Source organism: Elephantulus edwardii, unplaced genomic scaffold (assembly GCF_000299155.1).
Source record: "Elephantulus edwardii isolate Elephantulus edwardi_28Jun2011 unplaced genomic scaffold, EleEdw1.0 scaffold00309, whole genome shotgun sequence".
Classification (NCBI taxonomy): domain Eukaryota; kingdom Metazoa; phylum Chordata; class Mammalia; order Macroscelidea; family Macroscelididae; genus Elephantulus; species Elephantulus edwardii.
The window spans coordinates 1,122,289-1,137,522 of NW_006400059.1; the positions used below are offsets into that span (position 1 = coordinate 1,122,289).

The 15,234-nt window shown below is 38.4% G+C and overlaps 1 pseudogene; it reads right to left on the reverse strand.

The window, feature by feature from the left end:
• Positions 1-4,165: 4,165 nt before the first annotated feature.
• Positions 4,166-5,739, reverse strand: LOC102873358 (annotated as a pseudogene).
• Between the last annotated feature and the right edge of the window lie 9,495 nt (positions 5,740-15,234).

The window sequence follows — 15,234 nt, forward strand, 5'->3', positions numbered from 1 at the left end:
AATAATAATAATAATAATAAAGGAAACAGAAAAAAAATTGGTTAACATAAAACCATTTCAGGAAGTAGTGTATAATCAAGAATGAATAGTGCAAACGACATTGCAGACATTGGGGGGAAAAAAGGGATCCAGGAATTGATGGAATACCAGTTGAGGTGTTTTAACAAACAGATCCAATCCTCCAGTTCTGGGTGCTCTCACTATCCTATGTCAAAAAATGTAGATGATAGCATCCTGGCCAACTGATTGGAGGAAATCCATATTTTTTCCTATTCCAAAAAAACTGTGATCCGATAGAGTGCAGAAATTATCAAACAATATCATTAACATCACACATAAGTAAAATCTTGCATCTGGGACTTGTATCCTTTCTCCATACCTATTCATAAAATCTATATGCTGAGAAAAATCATCTAAGAAACTAAACTATATGAGAATAATGTGGCATAAAGATTGAAGGAAGGCTCATAAGCATCCTGAGTCATGATGACACACTTTGCCTCCAGAAAGTGAAGAAGACGTAAAGCACTTGTTACAGAAAATCAAAGATGAGAGCTTTCAATGTGGATTACTTCTCAGTATCAAGGAAACCAACATCCTCACCACTGGACCAAAAGGCAACATCATGATATTTGGAGAAATGATTGAAGTTGTCAATGATTTCATTTTGTATGGATTCACAGTAAGCACCCATGGTAATAGCAGTCAAGAAATTAAAAGTGTTGCATTGGGAAAATTTTTCAGAGGTCTCTTAAAAGTACAAAATAGCTAGGATCTCAGTTTAAAAAAAAATCAAGGTATGTCTGATTCAAACCAAGGTATTTGCAACTATTTACTACACATCTGACAGCTGGAAGACTAATAAGAAAGACAGAAGAAGAATTGATGCCTTTGGTTGTGGTAGTGGCAAAGAATATTAAATATTCAGTATTCCATGGACTGCCAAAAGAACAAACAAATCTTTTTGGAGGAAGTACACCCAGAGTGATCATTAGAGGCAAAGATGGTAAAACTTTGTCTTACATACTTTGGGCATGTTTTCAGGAAGGACTAGTCCCTGGGGATATTATGTTGGGGAAAGTGGACTTGACGTAGTCAACTTGACATTGCCTAATAACGATAATAAATAATGGCATAGAGCAAAGTTTTGAACTGTTGTTCATAGTGTCACTAAGAGTTTAATTGACTCAATGGGACCTGATAAAAAATAACACTGAAATGATGTTGTCATGAGGCGCCAGACCTTGGAAAAAGACATCATGCTGAGGAAAGTGAAGGTTGAGGGAAATAAAGGAAGAACTTTGATGAGATGGATTGATATAGTGTTGGTAACAACGGGCTTAAGCATATTAGAGATTGTGAGGATATTGTAGGATAGGTTGACATTTCAATTTGTTGTTCATAGGATGACTAAGAATTGTAGCTGGTAAGAGTTGTGGTTGACTCAATGGCACCTAACCATAAGAAGTGAAAGAATCATAAAATGTGCACAGTTGTATTGTAATGACATTGTTATTTTTTAATAAGGGCAGCTTCAAACAAGGTAGTTTCTTAAAAGCACAGAGTAAGTCAATGATATAAATGGAAACAGGTTTTCTTTAACAGTGAGTTATATTTCTGAGTATGTTGTGTTGGTAGATGCCCTTGAGTGAATTATGACTCATTGCAACCCTATGAACAACAGATCTGAATCTTGCCCCATCATGAGCCATCCTCGTGATTTTTGATATGCTGGATTCCATGCTGAGGATATTCTTCTTTCTTTTAAACTTTTCCCACCATGATGTCTTTTTCTAAGGACTGGTCTCTTGTGATAACATGCCCAAAGAAGATGAAACAAAGTTTTACCATCTTTGCCCCTATGGAACACCGTCTGGTTGTACTTTCTCCAAGAAAGATTTATTGGTTCTTTTATTTTGTTGTTTGACTATCCATGGGTTAGTCAATATTCTTCCTTGCCAACACCACAATGTAAAGGCATCAGTTCTTCTGTTTTCCTTAATCATCATCCAACTCTCAGATGCATTTGAAAATATTATGGTCAGATATGCCTTAGTATTTAAACAGATATCCTTGCTATTTAATACTTTAAAAAGATCTCTGAAAGCACATCTTTTCTATTTTTTCTTTTTATTTTTATTCTTTTCTGTTGTTCTATTTTCTTTTCTATTTGCTATTACCAAGGCTGTTGATTATGGATCAAAATAAAATGAAACTGTTGACAACTTCAGTCTTTTCTCTATCAAGATATTGCCTATTGGCCCAGTGGTGAGGATTTTTGTTTTCTTTTTTTTTTAAATTTTTTATTTTTATTAAATTTTATTAATTTTAGTGAAGATTTACAGAGACTTTGGGTTTCCATTCATTCATTGTTGCACTATTTTCTCTACCCTCCTCCCCAGTTCATTCCTCTTTTTTTCCCCCCTTGAAAGTCTCTTTTAATTGTCCAGTTGCCACAGTGCTTGTCAAAGCCAGTTCTGATTGATCTCCTTTGTCAGTGTGTCCTTTGCCATACCCTGTCACTCCTCCCTGAGAGAGACTTCTCTCTGATTCATGGGGAAGGGGGGATGGCGTATTCTCTTACCTGCTTCCTGCTGGAAAGGGACGCTGCGGGTTTCAGGGTGAAGATCTTCTCTCACTACTCTAAGGGGCCCCTTTGGCAGTAGCAAGCACGTAAACTGTTGTGGAGATTGATTTTGGAATTTAGATGCACTGTTAACAGTTGTGCTTGGCCGTACATGTTCATATCCTTGGAGATGTATCATGGAGGTGTTGCAGCCTGGAAGACGCAAATTTGACTAACAAGTTACAAGTACATGAGTCAAAAATTAAAAAGCAGTAATATTCTGAGTAGAGGCTCTAATAGTGGCACAAATCAAGTTACAGAGGGAAGGTAGTTTTTACAACAAAAGGCCTATTGACTAGCACTTTGTCTATTATAATATAAAGGTTAGGAACCACAAGATGTAGAGGCTATTTTTGTTTTCTTAATGTTGAGATGAAATCCATGTTGAAGTCTCTAGTCTTTGTTCTTTTGTAAAACGTGCTTCAAGTCTTTTTTACTTTCTGGAAGTAAGATTGTGTCATCTGCGTAACTCAGATTATTAATGCATCTTCCTCCAATCATCCTGATGCCACATTCGTCTTTATATAATTGTTGCTTTCTCAGTTTTCATAAAAAATCACCTAATTTCTTTGTACTTCACATACAAATACTGAACAAACCAAATAAATACAAGAAACTCATTAAACACATAATAAGTTTTAATTTTAAATAATTTATTACACATAATTCCCAGGAGAGGTGTTGCACGGTACTCTGTAACGAGAGTTTTTTGAGTAGAATCTAAAGGAGTACCACTATCTGAACCCAGCTTCAAGGGATGCTAAGATACTACTGTTATATGGAAATAGAACCAGTGCCTAGATTTAAAAAAAAAACAAACCAACACACCAAAAGAACAAACAAAACCCAAGCAAAAAAACTCTGTTCTCAGTCACAAAGGATAAAATTAACCCCAATTTTGTACTTGGAGTTGTGAAGAGTGTTGTTAGAGTCAAATATTAATCTGGATGTGGACCATAGGCAAATTATTTACTTTCTCTGAGACTGTTTCCTTAATATGGAAAATGAAAACATTCATTTTCTATTAGTATTGTGAGATGAAATAATGTGTGTGCTCTGCTAAAACAGAAGTTGCGTATGTAAAGTATTTAGTCATTGTGAGCCTTTATTATATTTTTCTAATGTTAAATTCACTTTCATTGAGAATTCACTTCCTACTGGGCACTAGAAATGATGAGTGTAAATTAACTAGTCTAGAAATCTTTGACAGGCTCTTTAAAGGTTTAGCTCTAAAAGCTGAATTATTGGCTTGCCCAAGAAAATGAAAGGAAAGTCCTAGAAGCAACTGAACATAAAAGAGCATGGCATTGGGTTGGTTACTTACCTCTTCTCTCTCTCTCTCTCTCTCTCTCTCTCTCTCTCTCTCTCTCTCTCTGTGTGTGTGTGTGTGTCTGTGTGTGCATGTATGTATATATAAAGGAAGGAACTGTCTTTATTTTGAAACAATAGGTTGCCTCCTAAGTGGCCTGAGGGTGCTTCAGCCTGCATAGGGTGGGGTGGGTGAGGTGGCGTGGTGGTGGAAGGGGCCACTGTCTGGCCCTAGGGGATCTGCAGCATTCGGAGCCTTAGGATGTGTTTCAGGAAAGCTTCATAGATGATTTAGGCATTGCTAACGTGATGTCCTGCCAGGACACTCACAACCTCCTCAGTCATCCCTCTCCAGCGTGTTGAGGACATGCCTGAATTCTGCTCCCATGACTTTGCCATTTCCTCCTTGTCCAACACCCGAAGGCCTTCCATATGAGCCTTCGTTCTGGTTCTTGGCCACTGCTTGGAGCATGGGCAGGAAAGTCTCAATGTCCACACGCCAGAACTTTAACTCATAACTCTTGGGGTTCCCCAATACCTTAAGCATTTGGACATTTGGGGGTTCTGGCCCAGGGCCCTCATCACGCCCCCACACTACTGTACAATATCTTGCCATCACCTACCAAGTCAAACAGCTCAAAGGCTTCCTTGAACTCCTTCAGTTGGTCCTTGTTAAACTCGATCACAACTTTGGAGAGATGGGGGGCAGGGAGGTGTGTTTCCTGGGGTTTTTCAGGAGCTGAAGAGACAGCTGGCTAAGTTTTGGCCTTGGCTGGAAGGGCCGCTGATGCTGGCTTTGCATCGGACTTTGAGGTAGCGGGGACCACTGGTTTCTTCACAGGAACACCTTTCTCTTATTTTTTTTTAAATGTCAATTATTATTAATTTTAGTAAAAGTTTACAGAGACTTTGGATTTCCATTCATTCATTGTTGCACTTTTCTCCCTGCCCACTCCTCCCTCCCCCCAATTTGCTCTTCTCTTTGAAAAGTAAAAGAAAAATTCTTTCATTGTTTTACAATCCCTCCTCCCAAGTTCACTCCACTATGTAGCCCTCGTTCTGGACCCCTGTCATGACAATAATACCGAATCACATAATTCTTTTAAACAGTTTTCTCCCTCATCTGTTTCAATGCAGTTTACATTATTTATCCCATCTTTCTCAGTCTCCCCCCAATGTCGATGTCAGTCCTGTTTTACAATAGTGGCACTATGCAATATTTGTGCTTTTGTGACTGAGATATTTCACTCAGCATAATGTCCTCCAGGGTCACCCATTTTGAATAATATTGCATGAGTTCCTTGTTTTTCAATGCAGCATAGTATTCCATTGTGTGAATATACCACAGCTTCTCTATCCATTAATTTGTTGATGGGCACTTAGGTTGTTTCCAACTCCTTGCTATTGTGAACAAAAGCATGATAAACATGGGTGTGCATATATCTGCTTAGGTGTCAATTATGGTCTCTTTGGTGTATATTCCCAGTAGTGGAATTGCTGGGTTAAATGTTATCTCTATTTGCAACTTTTTGAGAAAGTGCCACACCATCTTCCACAGTGGTTGCACCATTTTACACTCCCAACAACAGTGAATAAGGGTTCCAGTTTCTCCACAACCTCGTCAGCATTTGTTGTTTGCTGTTCTGTTAAATTTTGCAATTCTCACTGGGGTGAGATGATATCTCATAGTTGTTTTGATTTGCATCTCTCTTAGAGCTAGGGATTTTGAGTATTTCTTCATGTGCTTGTTGGCCATCTGAATGTCTTCTTTGGTGACGCCTAAGAACATCTTTCTTGGGAGGCATGATGTCCGATAGCCAAAGGACAATGATGTGTCGATGGGGGCACCCATCTCCTGAGGGATCCAGGGAAAGGGTGGGGGCGGGCTTTTATGTGTTTTTTATATCTAATGATTTTCATTATCACTGTTTATGCAGTGATGGAGCACTCAGCTGCTAATCCAAAGTTTAGTGATTTGAATCCACCAGCTGCTCTTTGGGAAGAAGATGCAATCTGCTTCCATAAAGATTATAAACTTAGAAACTCTATGACCATTTTACGCTACACCGTAATGTGTTGTGCTACTAACCAAAAGGCTCTAGTGGTTTGAATTTAAAGTTCTCCAGGAGAAACATGGGCAGACTCCTTCTATTAAGATTTATAGTCTCAAAAAGCCTATGGTCTCGACGCAATGGTGGTGTCTTTAGAGTGGAAAATGGGCGGGGGCCCAAGGCCATGAATATCCTTGTGAAAGGGCCAGAGGAAGTGAGAATAGCACAGCTCCTTACCACCCCAGAGCAGAATGCAGATAAAGAGCCCAGTAGCTCAGCCCCATGGTCCCTCTAGAGTCACACTAGCAGCAAGAGGTTTGTTTATTTGTTGTTGACTGACAAACTGCATTCACAGACGTGGTACCGAGAATGGAGTTTATCAGGGAAATAAGATGGAGAGTGAGGGAGGCAAAGAATATCACCCAATGCAAATGCAGATTTTAGCCGAGTAGTCCCAAAGCACAATTCCTCAATTAGTCCAGCCTCTGGTTTTAGTTCGGCAGTCAACTTTTCCTTCCATCTGGCAAGAACAGCAAAAATATCTTTAATTGTGGCCTTTATCTCAGGGCTTCTCTGGTTACATCTTGCCATAGTTTCTCCACAGCAATGCCATAGTCTCTCCACCACCATCATCAGGGTGTCACTACCAGAATCTCAGTCTCTAGAGGTTTTTGCTCCAGTCTCCCTCAAGTCTTGCTGCTCAGTGTGGGAAGCAGTCTCTTCTTTCTTATCCTAGTCCCACAGCTGTTGACGATCTGCAAGCCCATGTGACTGCAGTTAAAGTAGCTTACGATCAGAACGAACTAAAGTAATAGTTAATTAAAAAAAAAAAGCACCAATTTTAGGTTAACTTTGCAGTTGACTTGATATCTGTGTTGCTACTACTGTTAGGTGTATTCAGTTGAGTACAACTCATAGCAACTCTAGGAACAGCAGATCTGAAACCTTTCCCATCCTGTGCCATCCTCACAATCTCTAACACACTTGAGCTCATAGGCTCAGTTACTGTGTCAATCCATCTTGCCAAGGATTTTCCTCTTTAGCTGACCCTCCACTTTTTAAAGCATGATGTCCTGCCATAGATGGGTATTAGAACAGCTGGTGCATTTTACACTGGATTATCCAATAATAGGGATGTGTCCTATAGGAAAGGGACCTGAGAGTAAAAGCAACCTTGGTTGGAGGTAGTCAAGTAGCAGAGGCCCTTCAGGACTTGGGATCCTTGTTTTCTAAGCAACTCACTTGAGTATAGTATTCACCACAGTCTTGTTAACAGTAGATGCTAAGCAACCAAACCCAAACATCTGTATATTCTAAATAAATGTTGCAAAGAAAATAATTTTGAAATAGAAATTCTTAACTTTTCAGTAATTTATTCAATACAATATTGAGTACCAAATATTGTGTCTTCAAAACCCAAGGAGGTACAGGCTCTTTAACTATAACTTGAAGAAGGGAAGTATCATCTCACTGTAATGCACATTGCTCCTGGGGTAATCACTTTCATTGAAATATCCCCGAGGCAACTAGAACTTAAATAGCAAGCTATGAAAATTTTTTCTGCCCTTAGAGGAAGAACAGGAGAAAAAAAATTTGATAACTTGAGGGTGACAAATCAGAGGCTTTCAGCTCTGAGTCAGCTCTCTTCTTTCTGGAGAGTTTCAGATTTGTCATTTTCTACCTACATCTTAAGAACAATCCTGAAGGAAGTCTGTACAAACATGCCTTCCAGGAGCATACATATAAATAAACTTATCATCTAATAAAGTAATCCTACTTGATTCCTTTAAAAATCCTCGAACTCTAGAGTCAGAAATATGAGGACTTGAATCCTGGCTTTCACATTAAGAAAATGAAATTAAACCGTCCAAACCTCTTTTTCCTAATTTATGAAATAAAAATTATAACAATTCATTTTCCACAAGTCATCGAACATAAGATGATACATTTAAAGTGCTTGGCATAATGCATGTAATAAGTTCTTAATAAATGCTATCTATTTTAAAATGTATCTTAAAACCAATAGTGGGGGGTGGGAATCAGTCAATACACTAGATGTCAGCGTTGTTCTTCAAATGTTCATATACACAGATGCCTGTTCTGGTTTAGTTTGGAGTATCCAGGTTGAAATAGATACTTCAACAGATTTAGGAAGGTCAAAATCCAAAATCTGCAAAAGAAAAAGATAACAATGTATTGCTTTAGGTCACAATGCACCCACTATCTTTCAAACTGACAGACTATTGAAAAAGAGAGACTCCTACCTTATTTGTTTCTGCTATCTCCCTGAAATATTAGAAATTAAGAACAACCTCTTATTTTTGCAGGATACCAGCATCTTTCTCATCTGTAGGTTCTACAGATATGTCTTGGAGTAATTTTCTAGGAAGAACACTAAATAAATCTTGCCTTTATTACTTGGCAAACCATGTGGATCATGATAATACTCGTCTTTCTTACTCCACAGGGTCAGGGTCATCAGAACGACATTTTAAAAACAGATATTTTTAAAAGGGCCTTGCTGAAATCTAAGGCATCCTTATTACACTTGGTAATGTACATTTGGTAAATGGAATTCTTGCTTTATAATTGTGGAATGAAGAGACAAACTAGAGAAAGGGGAATACTTGACCCAGAATTCTTGAGTTTCTCTGAATCTCCAACTTTTTAAGAAAGACTCTGCCCTTGAATAAAGATAGAAAGAATTGATTTTAGTTTTTTAAAGTAGAATTCATGACTCTATGACAATATAGGATTAATCTGAACTATAGTAAACATAATTCTGTGTACTTTAGAATGTACATAGGCCATTTTAGGGTGCTTTTGAAAGAAAACAAAGCCAATAAACCCAAGCCCACTTAACATAGTCAATCAGCTGGCAAATGGCTACATAATTGGTCTAACTAAAGCAATAGTTGTTACAGAATTCTTTTTGTATAGATTTTAGTTTTTCATATGGAGGAAGCTGACTGATATTTCTGCTCAAGGACTTCCTCTCATTAATTCTCTTCTTTATTCAGCCAATGATCTCAAAGTTTCAGAGGAAATGAAAAATAGTTCTTATTCTAAAAAAGGCAGAGAATCTTAAGATTATCCAATTACTTGGCACAAGAATGGAATCAATAAGCAGCTGAACTAAATCTGGAAGTAAGGTTTAAGGTTGTTAACTCACCTAGTAGAAAATTATGTTTCTACAATTTTAGAAGTAGTTTTCACTGTTTGCATAAATATTTAAAAATGGGAAAAGTGGATATTACACACTCATATAAGAACTTAGATTGGAAAAAAAAGAACTTAGATTGGCATAAGTTCTGGATCCTCAAACATAATACAAGGTTAACAACTTTGTATTTAATATCATGAGTTATAACAGGCTTCAAATAATATTTAATATAGATGCTCTGGAATGGAAAATATAATTTTGAAACTTTCTAAAGATTGGAAAACTAGTTCTTGATAAGGGAAATAAGAATGCTTTCAAAATATTCAACATGCAGAATGATGTGATTGGCTCTTAGATTTTCTATGCAGTGTTTCTACATTACACTTACGTTTGTGAGAAAGTGTTTTTCTTCTCATTCTTCTGAGTTGACATTCTCTATTGGGCTTTACAAAAATGATCTACAGCCATATGTTGTTGTTCTTAGGTGCCATTGAGTACAACTCATAGTGGCACTATGAACAAAAGATATGAACTCTGTTCTATCCTGCACCATCCTCACACTTCCTGACATACAAGAGTGCATTGCAGCAGTCATTGTGTCAATCCACCCAGCTGACGGTCTTCTTCTCCCTTGCCAACCCTTCACCCTTCCAAGCATCATGTCTTTCTCCAAGGAATAACTCCTTCTAGCAACATGCCCAAATTATGTGAGGCGAAATCTCATCATCCTTGTTTCCAAAGAGCACTCCAGCTGCACTCTCTCCAAAGTATATGCTTATTATTCTGGCCATCTATGGGATGTTCAGTGCTCTTCTCCAACACCACAGCTCAAAGGTGTCAATTTTTCTTCTATCATCCTTATTCATTGTCCAGCTCTCAGATGCATAACAAGTAATTGGAAAGATGATGGCCTAAATCAGACACACCTTAGTCCTCAGACTGACATCATTACTCCTCAATACTTTGGAGAGGTCCTTAGCTGCATATTTTTCCAGTGCAATGTGTCTCCTTGTTTCCTGACTGCTGGTACCAAGGGTGTTATTTGTAGATCCAAGCAAGATGAAGCTGTTGACAAGCTTTTGAGTTGACATTCTCTATTGAGCTTTAAAAAAATGATCTGTAGCCATATGAATATAATTTAAAACTTTATTCACTGCAGCAAGACTACCTCAGTTATTTAACAGTCTAAATAGTGTTTTCACTTAATCTTTTGAATTTTACGGACTAGGAACTTCAAGGCTGTGATTTTTTCCATAAGAAGATTGCCACATATATTTGCTGAGACACTTTAAGATCAACTTAAACACCAAACTTTCAATTACCAGTCAAGTATTTTACCAGCTTTCCCATACAGAGACTTCGCAAACTAGATGAGAAAGTCTTATTTATTAATTAAATGCATTCATTCAACAAATTTTTAATAATTTCCTACTCTGCCTGGTGGTCTAGCAGGTAAGGACTTGTGTTGCCAACGCAAAAGCAGACAATTTGAATCCACCAGCTGCTACATGAAAGAAAATGAGTAATCTCCTCCCATGTAGTTTCAAGCTTCCAGAAACCTGTTGAAAGGTCAGCTATGAGTGAGTTTCAACTCAGTGTCAATGAACTGGTTTAGTTTGTTTTAGTTTTGCTAAAAGCATTGGGAAGTGGAGCATATACGACACTGAGAAGAAACAGACTATAAACAGTTCAATACAGATGTATGTTAGGAAGTGCTCAATTTTGTGAGAAAAAAACAATCAGGGTAAAAGACAAGGGGCTACAAGGAGTTTCATGAACGCTATTTTACATTGATCAGAAAGATCTCTCTGATTAAATGACATTTGGGCAAAGGATTCTAGAGGAAGTTTTTTTCAGTCTTGAGAAATGGCAGTTAGATGGCTTGGAAAAAGACTCCTTAGGGATCAGTTTGGCTGGAGTGAGGTGATCAAGAGCAAGATTAGTGAAAAACAAAGACAGAGGAAATGAGTAAACAAGCCATGAGTAAGACTACTGCGTTATTGAGGATCATTCCATAAATTATTTAATTAAATTCAAACCCAGGGACCCTTGATTCCAAATCTTATATGTGTAAACACTTTTACTTCAATGAGTTTACCAATAGTATGTTGTTCTGATTAGATTATTGCGACTCTATGGACAACAACAGACCTCAACCCTGCCCTATCCTGTGCCATCCTCACAATCTCTGACACACTTGAGTTCATTGCTGCAGTCCCTGTGTCAATCCATCTAGCTGAGGGTCCTCCTTTCTTTTGCTGACCCTCTATGCGTCCAAGTGAGATATCACTTTCCAAGGAATAGTCTTTCCTAGCAAAATGTCCAGAGTATGTGAGGTGATATTTTCCATCCTTGCCTCTAAGGTAAGGACATTTTCTGTAAATGATTATTGGTGGATATATAAGAAACTAAAGAATAATGCATATTGGGTAGGTATATAAGAAACTAAAGAGTAATAATGCGAGTTTAGGGACTAAGATGTGCCGGATCCAGGTCATAGGCTTTGCAATTACTTGCTATGCATCAGAGAGCTGGACAATGACTAAGGAGGACTGAAGAAGATTCAATGCCTTTGAGTGTGATGCTAGAGACGAGTCTTGAAATTACCATGGACAGCCAAGAGAGCAAACAGGTCTGTATTGGAGAGGGTGAAGCTAAGTTTCTCTTTGGAGGTAAGGACTTTGAAGCTCCATCTCACCTCACATATTTTGGGAACATGGCCAAGAAAAACCAGTCTTTGGAGAATGACATCATGTTTGGAAGTGTGGATGGACATCGCAGGTGAGGAGGACCCCAGATGAGATGGACTTATAGAGTAACTAGGGTAATGGGGTAGATGTGTAAGAGTCTGGCTCAGGACAGGGCAAGGTTCAAGGCTATTGTATGTACATAGGGTCACTATGAGTCACAGGTGACTCAATGGCACACAACAGCAACAATATAAGAAACTGAAAAGATATTGGAAAGAGATCATGGTCTCCTTTGAGGCTACCATAATTTGATTACTTTAATGCAAACCTCTTTGACAAGAACAAGACCATATCTAGACAGGAAACTGAGACACATTCCCTAATTAAAAATATCCCTCCTTAACATTAAGATAATAAGTTATCAATTTCCAGGAAACAGACTTAATATTAAAACATTTTTGTTTAATTGAAAGAAACTTCATAAGTAGAGCTCAGTGTCAACCGAAAGGCATGTGGTTTGAACCCACCAGTTGTTCTGCAGGAGAAAGATGGACAATCTCCTCCTGTGCAATTAACTGCCTTTGAAAACTCACTGGAGGGCCAGCTATGAGTTAATTCTGACTTGACAGTTAGTAATTAGCTATTACTAATTATATATAGCGCATATGTATATTTATGTTGTTAGATGATGTCACACAAACTCTGACTCACGATCACCTTAGAGCATAATAGGAAAACAGTGCCTGGTTCTGCATGGTCTTTGATGATCATTTGTATAGTTGAGTCCATTATTGTGGTCATTTTATATTTTTTTTGGTGTTTCATAAAATTTATTACCATTGAACTTTGCCCATCATTATTATATTTTAAATGCCTTTCAACCTATGGTTCATCTTCCAGCACTATTTTGGACAATATTTTTATTGTAATCCATACTTCTCCCCCACCCCCACTGGTTATTTTTCAATAGAGATCACTAGGTCCTCCTTGCTTAACTATCTTGGTTTGGAAGCTTTATTGAAATGCAACCAGTAAAACACACACAGACACCCCCCCACCCACCTCTAGCCTCAATGGGGAAATTTTTCTTGCAACTGAAGTGCTCCTTAGATGTGAAGATAGGGGAGCTTCATCTCACATACTTTGAGCATGTTGTCAGGAGTGTCCAGTCCTTGGCAAAAAAAGACATCTGGCTGGGAGAGGTGGAGGGTCAAAGAAAGACAGGAAGTCCCTCAACAAGATGGACTGACACAGAGACTGGAACAATGGGCTCTTGACCGGCTCCTTGAACTGCCAGCTATGCACACTAATCCAAGACCATGGCCAAAGAATAAATAAAGAGGGCAAAAGTTCAGGAATGTATTTCACATAGCGAGCCAAAAACACTTGAAGGCTAAAAGCCAAGCTAAGCCAGTCACTACAAATCTTAAGAAGATAAACATTGTCGATGATGAATAAGTCAGCAGAGTAAATAAAGCTTTTATAGATCTACAAAACAATCTTGTCTTTCTCAAAAGGCTTTTCTCTTGAACCTCTGCACAATGGGTTCCCCAACAGCAGCATTAAAAAGGATCTGTAAATGTAGATGAAGCCACACTGCATCAGGCCTTCATACCCCACAAAAGAACAATAAAACTAATGCTGTACACAGAAATAAACAAAAAACCAATGGGCTCTAGCATGTCAGAGATGGTGAAGATGCACAAGATAGGGCACGGCTCAGAACTGTTGTTTATGGGATTTTCTGTGAGTCAGAGTAGATTTGATGACACCTAGTAATGACAATGTTAGTGGTAGAAAGCTTTGGAAGCCTAGGATTCTGCAGGGAGTTGTGTTGCTAACTCAAAGGCGGTATCCTTCGTGTGCTACTAGGCGGTTTGGATACACCTGGATCTCTGTGAGAGAAAGATGGGCAATTTCCTCCTGTGCAATTTACAGCCCCCCAGAAACCTGCTGGAAGCTCAGCTATGAATTGGTTTGGCCTAGATGGTAATGACTGAATTTTGAGTCATAGTAGTGGTAGGGAGCTCTGGTAGGGTAGTCCATAGTGAGTTACACTGTTAATCTAAAGATCACATATTTCTACTGATGTGAATCTACCAGTGGTTAACTGGGAGGAAAATAGGCAGTTCTCTTCCAGTTGGGATTCATAGCCTTGTAAACTTGATGATGGAGGGCCACAGTGAGTCCAAACCAACTCTGATGGCAATGTTTTGAGTGCTAGTGGTAGTAGCAGATACAGATAATGATGGAGACACTAACATCAAAAGATGTCTACAAATCTTCATTTGTGTCTCAGTTCTAATTTCCTTGGGGTATATTCCTAGTAACGGAATATCTGGGTCTTATAGAGTTTCTATGATCAACCTTTTCAGGAAACGGCAAACTGTCTTCCAGAGTCATTGTACCATTTTGCAATCCCACCAACAGTGTACGAGAGTTCCCACCTCTCCACATCCTTTCCAACATTTATTGTTTGCTGCCCTGCTGAACTTTGCCACTGCTACTCTGGTGAGATCGCATCTATCTCATTGTGATTTTGATTTACATCTCTCTCATTTTTAAAATTTAAAATAAAATTTTTTATTTTATACTGGTTCACTTACAAAGTTAGTATACATTATTTTTCACACCAGATCTTTCCCATTTCCTTTACCCACCCCTCCCTCCACCCATCAAATTCTGTGACTCTGTGATTAACCTCACCCCCTCCATCCTCACATTTCTAGTCTCATCCTCCTGCCCTTAGATTCTCATACACATTCTACAATAATGGTCTTAAACCCTTAGTCTCTTATGGGACTGAGTCCACTTAACATAATGCTCTCCAGTTCCTCCCAAGTTAAGTAGTAATTTACAAAATCATTTCTCCTGAGTGCTGTGTAGTATTCCATCATGTGAATGTTCTATAATTTCTCAATCTGTTTGATTGTGGTTGGACATTCTTGCCATGATGAATAACGCTGCTATGGCCATCGGTGTACAAAGCTCTGCACCTCAGTTCTCATTTTCTCAGGGAATAGCTAGGTCATATGGAATTTCTATGTATAGCTTTCTGAGGAAGTGCAAAACTTCCTTCCAGAGTGGTTGTACCATTTTACAATCCAACCAACAGTGTAAAAGAGTTCCTATCCCACCACATCCTCTCCAACATTTATTGCATGCTGTCTTGTTAAACTTTGCCAATGCTACTCATTGTGGTTTTGATTTGCATTTCTCTTATTGCCAGTGATTTTGAGCATTTTTTTTCTTGTGTCTGTTGACCATCTGAATAATTCTAATTCTTCTCCTCCTTCCTTCCTTCCTTCCTCCCTCCCTCCCTCCCTCCCTCCCTCTCTCTTATTTTTTCTTTTCTTTCCTTTCCTTTTCTTTTCTTCTCTTCTCTTTTCTTCTTCT